Source organism: Homarus americanus, unplaced genomic scaffold, assembly GCF_018991925.1.
Source record: "Homarus americanus isolate GMGI-L3 unplaced genomic scaffold, GMGI_Hamer_2.0 scaffold51859, whole genome shotgun sequence".
Lineage (NCBI taxonomy): Eukaryota > Metazoa > Arthropoda > Malacostraca > Decapoda > Nephropidae > Homarus > Homarus americanus.
Genome location: NW_024711292.1, coordinates 17,500,132 through 17,510,426, shown reverse-complemented (window position 1 = coordinate 17,510,426; position 10,295 = coordinate 17,500,132). Strand labels below are relative to the sequence as shown.

At 45.4% G+C, this 10,295-nt stretch overlaps 1 pseudogene; it reads left to right on the top strand.

Annotated features, from left to right (window-relative positions):
* Positions 1 to 947: 947 nt before the first annotated feature.
* Positions 948 to 6,989, top strand: LOC121854326 (annotated as a pseudogene).
* The last annotated feature ends 3,306 nt before the right edge of the window (positions 6,990 to 10,295 follow it).

Below are 10,295 nucleotides of genomic sequence, written 5' to 3'. Positions count from 1 at the left end.
GACTGCGAGAGAGATTTAAGAGTAATGATATTAAGAACCTTAAGCCAAGTAAACAATGTGTTTTTGCTCGTAACAAGGCTAATAAAGTACTTGGGTTCATACAAAGGAGTGTTAGTTACAAGAGCGAACTCGTAATAATGGTTTTAAATTAGACACATTTAGATTTAGGCGCGAAATAGGTGAACACTGGTTTCGAAACAGAGTAGTGGATGAATGGAACAAGTTACCAAATATCATCATTAACTCGAATAAGCTGGGTAGCTTCAAACATAGGTTGGATGCTTACATGAGCAATAGGGGTTGGGTGTAAACGGGACTGCCCAGTATGGGCCAATGGGCCCCCTGCAGTTTCCTCCATTCTTATGTTCTTATGTTATTATGTAGTTCCGAACCTCGGAGTCAGACAGCGCTATTGTCGCTGGGTATGAGTAAGTAAGAACTTTTTACCTCGAGTTTACTGCACTGTACACGAGTGACTGAATCACAGTAAATATTAAAAAAAATATTTCACAAGACCATTTTTTTTGTAAAAAAAAAATGCTTATTGGAAGTGGAAGACGAATTTTTGAATATTACATAAGTACAGGAGTGTTTAAGAAGAAATATATCTTTGCTACCACATGGTATAGTATATGTCTGTGAGTGTGTGTGACGTGGGTGACTGGTGGAAACCCCCCCCCCCTACACAGGATGTGACATCAACCGCTCACGTTCTGTAGCACTTAATGCTAGACACACATTTGTAAGATAAAATATTTATAAAGGTAATTAATATCTTTTTGTTTTAGCACCATCACGTGAACTGCAGTGCCTATGTCCAGTAAATGACGGCAGTAATTTTTCCTTTATCCAAGTTTTAGTAGAAACCTTCTACATTTTACCGAAAATAAATATCCTTCGTTCTTGGAAGCACAATACGTCACGTCACTGTTGACGGACTCTTTTAGTATCAGGGTGTCACTGTCACATTAACTGAGGACGCATCAGCAAGAGGTTGTGTACATCAATCACTGTACACGGGGGTGACTCTACCATCCCAGATCATCAGTTGGTTGGTGTGTTAGTCTACAGTAGACTCAAGGTTAGTAACTACAGGTATAGCTACCACAGATTGTAGGTGCAATATATTTACTTTGAATATTGTGGTATTTTATGATTTAAATTTCTTGTAATTAAACCTCTTCTCTAGATTATTTATAATCCTGTAAGGCAAGGGTCTACAGGTAAGTCTGCTTCACGTAGGTTACGTTAAGGATATCGCTGGTTTATACAGTATATGTATGCTGCCATATCACTATAGTGAGCCTTTGCAACCGTTTTGTGACCAATTATTTTGGTAACATGTTTGTATGGTGAAGCTACTTAACGCCTTTGTCTGACTATAGTGGTAAAGATCTACTCCTAATACCACAGTCTGGAACTTAGCATAATCTTTACGTAAAATGTTGAAATAAACGCTGGAAGAGTTCCTTAAATCGTGTTAATATTACTGTCGGCTTCTGATGTTGTTCCGTGCAGTTACGACGCCAAGCTTGAGTGTGTTACAATCAGCGTGTAACATTGTGTTGCCTACCTCCGGAAACAAGAGATAGTCTACGGTGTGCTGTATTCGCATTGCCCCTAACAAACATCAGGACTACGGGACCCACTTTATTCTCAAACAATACATTATTCTTATGCATTAGTTATTTTACCACAATGAGAATTATTATTATAATACTGAAAATGGTTGAGCATTATGTCTGTGGTATTCACAAATTTTTTTAACACAATCCAAACCTAATACTATTAGGATTAAGCCACTGAATTACAGTGAGTGAAAGTGTGAAAATTAAATACAAACACGAATTTTATAGCGTTTATGATTTCATAAGGAAGACTGCAGTTATAAAGAAGATTACTAATTGAATATTATTATGAAACTTTTGAAAAACTTTAGACGAGGTAATTTATTTATTAAATATTTAAGGAAATTAAGATGAAATCATATGAAAGTGTTATAGTAAGATAGTCTTCATTCTTTATTTACTTGTATTACAATTTAAAATTGTCGTTGGCAACTTTCTCAGGATGGTTTTGCGCATCGTTAGTTCCCTGGTGGGCTTGGTGAAGGTGCGACTGGACCACACCACCATCGACGGTGCTGTTTTCCGCCTCCATTACCGCTGGACCACTTCTTTCTGCTTCCTGGCCTGTGCCCTCGTTGCTGCCTCCGACTATATCGGTTCTGCTATCCAGTGTTACGATGGCTCGGGAAACAGTGTGCCTAAGCCTATCAACACCTTCTGTTGGATAATGTCAACCTTCACCCTCAACAGTAGCAGCAGTGAGTGTCTCGTCCAGCTGAATGTAGGAAAGAATGCAAGACAAATAAATGAGAGAGAGAGAGAGAGAGAGAGAGAGAGAGAGAGAGAGAGAGAGAGAGAGAGAGAGAGATTTATGTTCTCAATGACACTATTTCTTCTCACTGAACATTATTTTCATGAACATAATACATTAATACAAGCAGGGTAGTTGAGAGCATGATAGTTTGCGCTATTAACCACGTAGAGGCCACAAACGTATCTAAAATTTGAAACTTCCAAGGTTCCCGTGATTAACAACTTAGATTACATAATGACACATAAAAATGATAGGTGAATATCGGAAAAGTTATACAAAATTCACAAACTATAAGATAAAGACGAAAATTGTAAAATATTTCCAGAGGAAGGAACTCACTACTCAGGCAGAGGAAGCACGTACGACGGGACTGGCACTTATGACGACGCCATTCACACCAAGACCTACCACGCCTACTACCAGTGGGTGCCCTTCGTCCTCTTCTTCCAGGTAGGTGAATTATCTCCACCCTCCTCTTGTTAGATAATACTTCCTCCTCTTGTTATATAATACTTCCTCCTCTTGTTAGATAATACTTCCTCCTCTTGTTAGATAATACTTCCTCCTCTTGTTAGATAATACTTCCTCCTCTTGTTATACAGTATAATACTTCCTCCTCTTGTTAGATAATACTTCCTCCTCTTGTTAGATAATACTTCCTCCTCTTGTTAGATAATACTTCCTCCTCTTGTTAGATAATACTTCCTCCTCTTGTTAGATAATACTTCCTCCTTGTTAGAATACTTCCTCCTCTTGTTAGATAATACTTCCTCCTCTTGTTAGATAATACTTCCTCCTCTTGTTAGATAATACTTGCTCTTGTTAGATAATACTTCCTCCTCTTGTTAGATAATACTTCCTCCTCTTGTTAGATAATACCCTCCTCTTGTTAGATAATACTTCCTCCTCTTGTTAGATAATACTTCCTCCTCTTGTTAGATAATACTTCCTCTTGTTAGATAATACTTCCTCTCTTGTTAGATAATACTTCCTCCTCTTGTTAGATAATACTTCTCCTCTTGTTCGATAATACTTCCTCCTCTTGTTAGATAATACTTCCTCCTCTTGTTAGATAATACTTCCTCCTCTTGTTCGATAATACTTCCTCCTCTTGTTAGATAATACTTCCTCCTCTTGTTAGATAATACTTCCTCCTCGCCCTCTTCTCAAGAATGGAACATTTTATTCTTATTATCGCCATACGTTACCTGAACCTCTCTCCTCTCTCTCTCTCTCCTCTCTCTCTGGTAGCTGATGGGTGAACAGTGTTCGCTTCCTGTTCTATTGGTTGAGGTTTGGACCTCAATGTACCCCTAGTCCATCCAGCTATAAATGGGTATTTAAAATTAAAAATAAGGAAGAAGAGCCTTGTGAGCGTATTGTGAGCCCTACTGGGCCACGCTATCCCCTAGTGCTTTGTCCACGCTCTCCTTAACGTGCTGCCTGGCCCACTTTTAATATCGGTGAATCAGCTGTTTTCTTATGGCTTTGACACAGTGATCTCTCCTACCCCCTTCTAGGGCTGCCTTTTCTACCTCCCTCACATGCTGTGGAAGGCCAATGAGGGCAGGACGGCAGACACCCTCCTTCAAGGTCTCCAATTAAACTCAATGGACGACAACTGCGAGAAGAAAAAGGAAAATATTGTTAAGTAAGTTCCTAGCATTCACCTCTGGGAAAGAGAGAGAGGAAGTAAAGTATCTAGTGCCAGCCTTCAGGAGACACATATACGAGTAAATGAGGAAGTGTATAATTGTTATTGGTAGTTATCCCTCAGTACAGGTTGTACTCTGTGTCTCATAGGCCATGTAACAATAACTTGTCAGAAATCATATCATGAATAAGTATCAAAGACTTATCGTATACATTTTTAATTGGTAGTTTTGTGAGCAGCTGTCACAGGCAATGTCATAAACACTTATCAAAATTGGTGTGTGTCACCTGGCAGCTACCTCAAGGCGTCGAAAGATCGTAATGGCAAGTACTCATTGACTTACATGATGTGTGAGGCTCTCAACTTAGTCAACGTTATTGGCCAGATGTTCCTCCTCGACAAATTCTTCGGCGGCGTCTTTTTGAACTACGGAACTAAGGTAACTGTATCTGATCATTGTTTATGTAATATCTTGCCACTAACCATAGGACTTTCCTCAGTTTGTTACTACTCATGACAGTCCTCAGTTTGTTACTACTCATGACAGTCCTCAGTTTGTTACTATTCAAGACAGTCCTCAGTTTGTTATTAATCATGATAGTCCTCAGTTTGTTACTAATCATCATAGTCCTTGAGTTTGTTACTAATCATGATAGTCCTCAGTTTGTTACTAATCATGACAGTCTTCAGTTTGTCATTACTCAAAGATTTTAACATTATTTTTCCCTCTAACTGAAGAACTGAGATCTAATCGAACTCTTTAAACTGTAACAAAATTGGGACCAAAAAAAGAATTGACATAGCCTTGAGAATCTGTCTTAACTCGAACGGCTTTTCCAGCCGAAGTAAAGGGCAACAATTAATGCAAGGACCTTTAAAAAGCTTCTGCCCACTCGTGCGTGTTACAGTGAGAACATGTTAACAAAGGAGTGTAGTGCCTAACATGTTAAAAAGGGTGTGTGTGTGATGACTAACATGTTAAGACGGGTGTGTGTGTGGTACCTAACATGTTATCACTGGTGTGAGTGTGGTGCCTAACATGTTATCACTGGTGTGTGTGTGTGTGTGTGTGTGTGGTGCTTTATATGTTAACACGGGTGTGTGTGGTGCTTTACATGTTAACATGGGTGTGTGTGTGTGTGTGTGTGTGCGTGGTGCTTTATATGTTAACACGGGTGTGTGTGGTGCTTTACATGTTAACAAGGGTGTGTGTATGTGTGTGTGTGTGTGTGGTGCTTTCCATTAACTCTCAGCAAGAACTATCATCTTGTAAGGACTTTTGGTCACAAAAATATCTCTAATAAGAGGTAGCATATATTTTCACTTCTTAATCATCATAAATGGAACACCAAATAAGATTAAAAACTGTCCTACTTAATGATCCAATTAAAGAGAGGAGGCTGGTAAAAAGTTAGTTTCAGACACGTCAGCTTGTTTAACAAGCTGCTAAGTGCAACAAGTTTCAAAATGTAGGTATCAATGACCCGATTTTGATGTGAAGGCATGGTGCTCATTATTATGAGGCATGTGCATGTGAAGCTTAATTACTATACTATTTAAGGAAAATCAGTTGGTAAAGTTGTATGGATGGAAGGACAAAGAGAACACAACATGCCTCCACCATTTTCGTGGTCGAGCATACGGAAGCCAAGTATAAGATATAATGGAGATCATTTGTTTATGTGTACTAGCGTAATGACCAGCGCTAAATATAATAGGTGAAATAAATTACTAACTGAACACGCTGTGAATATTATTAAACATTCCACAGGTACTGAACTACGTGGTAGACGACGACGGACTCCATGATCCTCTAGTGACGACCTTCCTGGAGGTTGACTAAGTGCAATTTCTACAAGTTCGGCCCCTCAGGCACGCTAGAGCTCCGCGACGCCGCTTGCATCCTGCCTCAGAACATGCTCAACGAGAAGGTCTTCATCTTCATGTGGTTCTGGTTCGTCATCCTCGCCACTGTCACGGCCATGCAGGTGAGGCGATAAGATGAGAATGGCGATATAAAGAATAGATACATAAATAGATAGATAGGTTGATAAGCGGATAAACAAATAAAGATCATATGTCATAATATTAGTTATCACTCTTTTAAGTTAAATTTTATGAAAAAGTCAGTTTTATTTTGTAAAGTAATGCAATAAAGCCTCAGGGTTAATGTAAGGACTTTGGCATCGTTCATCAGAAGCAAGTTATCGCAGATCTTGTGATGTAATATACTTTCTGCAGATCGTGTGGCGCACGTTGATGATCTTCTCCCCTGTTGTCCGTTTCCGTATGCTGGAGCGTCGTGGAAAGCTCATGAGTTTACCTAAGCTGGAACAGGCCTTACGACAACTTCACCTGGGCGACTTCTTCTTGTTGGATATCCTTGGGTGCAACTTGGACGCCAGCACCTTTAAGGATATTCTTTTGAAAGCCACAGACTGTGACGACGTCATCGCAAACAACAACTCATACCGTCCTTTCTATGAACCTGGCGACGATGACCCTGTGGCTTATAAACGACAGCTGGCTGCCGAAGATGCAACGGCCGTGTAGGCCAGGATACCTAGCTTATGTTGTTCTCCCTGACGTAGTGAGAATTTCCTAGTTAACATAGGCAAATATGCTTAGTTTTAATATCATCCTGTGCATTTAAAACTCTCACACTCAAGTTTCTCATGTACAGTACAGTATCTGAAAATGTATCTGCCAGGATAGGTCCGATGACTTCCGAAATGCTACAGGCAACTCGTGATGTCCCCGGAGGACACTGATCCTACTTCATTTGGTAACCGAACATCATATTAATTACGTCGAAATAAAGTACACATTGCATTACTGATGTTAAAGTATATACCAAAGTAAATGCATGTCCCAATGTCTATCATCTGTGGTTTCATAATGTTTCACACAATGCGGACATTTAATTTTTGAGATACTGTACTTGTACACACACATATATATATATATATATATATATATATATATAGGACACTGAGAGTTGGTGAGATTATTACTATGTGACGCCAGATTGTGGGGGTATAGGTGAGTTGTACACTGTATGGTCAAGTTTTACTGTGGAGATAGTGTGTGTTGTGTTAACTAACGGAAAGGGGGGCATTGTTGTTTCTTGAGATATAAAACATACTGCTTTACCACACTACTGTAGTACATGTTTTTTGTATATAATTTATGTTATAATAAAGTTGATCATTCAAAGTATTCAGTTCATTTTCCTTCAAGAAAATGAGAGAGAGAGAGAGAGAGAGAGAGAGAGGTGGTAATATCGTAGATGATATTATTAAGCGAGTTATAAGCGTGCAGTATACCCTCCGTCCTCACTTTGACGTGCCCACAGCAGGAGGAGGAGGACACACAGCAGGAACAGGAGGACACACAGCAGGAGGAGGGACACAGCAGGAGGAGGAGGACACACAGCAGGAGGAGAGACACAGCAGGAGGTGGAGGGACACAGCAGGATGAGGAGGACACACAGCACGGAGGACACACAGGGAGGGCACAGCAGGAGGAGGAGGGCACACAGGTGGAGACAGCAGGAGGAGGACACAGCAGGAGGAGAGACCGCAGGAGGAGGGAGACACACAGCAGAAGGAGGAGGACACACAGTAGGAGAAGACACAGCAGGAGGAGGAGGAACACACAGCAGGGAGGAGGAGACACAGCAGGAGGAGAGAGACACACAGTGGGAGGAGACACAGTGGGGAGAACACACACACCAGGAGGAGAGACACACAGCAGGAGGAGGAGGACACACAGCAGGAGGAGGACACACAAAGGACACTCCAGGAGGAGGAGAACACACAGCAGGAAGAGGAGACACACAAGAGGAGGAGACACACAGTGGGAGGAGGAGACACACAGTGGGAGGGGAGACTCACAGTGGGGGAGGAGACACAGCAGGAAGAGGAGGAGAAACAGCAGGAGTAGGAGGACACACAGCAGGATAAAGAGGACACACAGCAGGAGGAGGAGACACAGCAGGGGAGAGAGACACATATCAGCATTAAAAATGACACCAGCAGGAGGAGGAGACACAGCAGGAGGAGAGACACAGCAGGAGGAGAGACACATATCAGCATTAAAATGACACGCAGCAGGAGGAGGGAGACACAGCAGCAGGAGGAGACACATATCAGCATTAAAATGACACACAGCAGGAGGAGGAGACCCAGAACAGGGAGGGACGGGGGAGACAGCAGCAGGAGGAGGACAGGACACAGAGTGGGAGGAGGAACCTGGTAGGAGGAGGAGACAGGGAGGAGGCTGGGAGGAGGGAGACAGAGGAGGAGGAGTGGGAAGGAGGAGGACACCTGGCAGGAGGAGGAGACCACAGGAGGAGAAGAGGAGAACCTGATGGGAGGAGAACACACAGGCGGGAGGAGGAGAACAGCAGGAGGAGAACACAGTGGGAGGGACACACAGCAGGAGGAGACCTGGGAGGAGGAGGACAGAATGGGAGGACCAGGGAGGAGGACCAGGGAGGAGGAGGAGGAGGATGGGGAGGATGGGAGGAGGGACAGGAGGAGGAGGAGGACCGTATAGGGAGGCACAGAGTAGGAGGAGGAGACACAGAGCAGGAGGAGACCACAGGAGGAACATGGGAGGAGGAGACCACCTGTAGGAGGAGGACCTGGTAGGGAGGAGGAGACCTGGGAGGAGGCTGGGAGGAGGAGACCAGAGGGAGGAGGAGACCTGGGGGAGGAGACCTGCCAGAGGAGGAGACACACAGTGGGAGGAGGAGACAGCAGGAGAGGAGGGAGGAGGAGGAGATGGGAGAAGGAGGACTGGTGGAGGAGGAGGAGATGTGGGAGGAGGAGAGAGACACAGTGGGGAGGAGGAAGCCTATGGGAGGAGAACCTGAAGTGGGAGGAGACACCTGGGAGGAAGGAGACATGGGAGGAGGCAGGAGGAGGAGGAGAAACAACAGGAGGGGAGGAGAACTGGGAGGAGGAGGACCTGGGGAGGAGACACAGAGGGCTGGGAGGAGGAGGAAGGAGGACCTGTGGGAGGGAGAGACCTGGGAGGAGGGGACACTGGGAGGAGCTGGAGGAGGACACAGAGTGAGGAGGAGGAGGACACCACTGGGAGGAGACACTGGCAGGGAGGAGGAGACACAGCAGGATGAGGGACTGGGAGGAGAACCACATGGAGGAGGACCCCAGGAGGCAGAACCCAGGAGGAGGAGACCTGAGAGGACCTGGCAGAGGAAGGAGGACACACATGGGAGGAGAACCTGGGAGGAGAGACAGGAAGCAGGAGGAGGAGACCTGGACTGGGAGGAGGAGGAGGGGAGGAGACACCTGGGAGACTGTGGGAGGAGGACACTGGGAGGAACACAGCAGGAGGAGAACCCCAACAGGAGGAGACTGGCAGGAGGAGGAACACACAGCAGGAGGACTGGGGAGGGAGACACAGGCAGGAGGGAGGAGACAGGAGGAGGGACACACAGCAGGAGGAGGACTGGGGAGAGGAGGAACTGGCAGGAGGACTGGCAAGAAACCTGGGATGGAGACACAGCAGGAGGAGGAGGAAGGAGGAGAAGAACCTGTGGGAGGAGGAGACCTGTGGGAGGAGGACACCAGTGGGGACATGGGAGACTATGGGAGGAGGACTGAGTAGGAGGAGGAGACACAACCAGGGAGGAGACACCTGAGGGAAGGAGACACAGCAGGAAGGAGACATGGGGAGGAGGAACCTGGCAAGAGGAGGAGACCATGGGAGGAGGAAGGAGGAACCTGTGGGAGGAGGAGAACCTGATGGGAGGAGACCTGTGGGGAAGGAGCTGGGGAAGGAAGCAGGAGGAGGACGCTGGGAGGAGAACCTGGGAGGAGGAGGAGCCTGAGAAGGAGACTGGGAGGAGGGACATTGGAGGAGTGGGAAGGGACCCCAGCAGGAGGAGGAGGAGGAGAGACTGGGAGGAGGAGAGGAGGGAGACCACAGTGAAGGAGGAACCAGCAGGGAGAAGGACGTGGGAAGAACCTGACAGGAGGAGGGAACCTGGCAGGAGGAGGAGCCTGTGGGAGGAGAAGGAGGAGACCTGAGAGAAGGAGACCTGTGGGAGGAGGAGGACCTGGGAGGAAGGAGGAGGAGACCAGTGAGGAAGAGGACGGACACCTGGGGAGGAAGGCCAGGAGGAGTGGGGGAGTGGGAGGAGGAGGAGACCCCAGGAGGAGGAGGCCTGGGGGAGGAGGACCTGGAGGAGGAGGACCTGGGAGGAGGAGACCTGGAGAGGAAGGAGGGA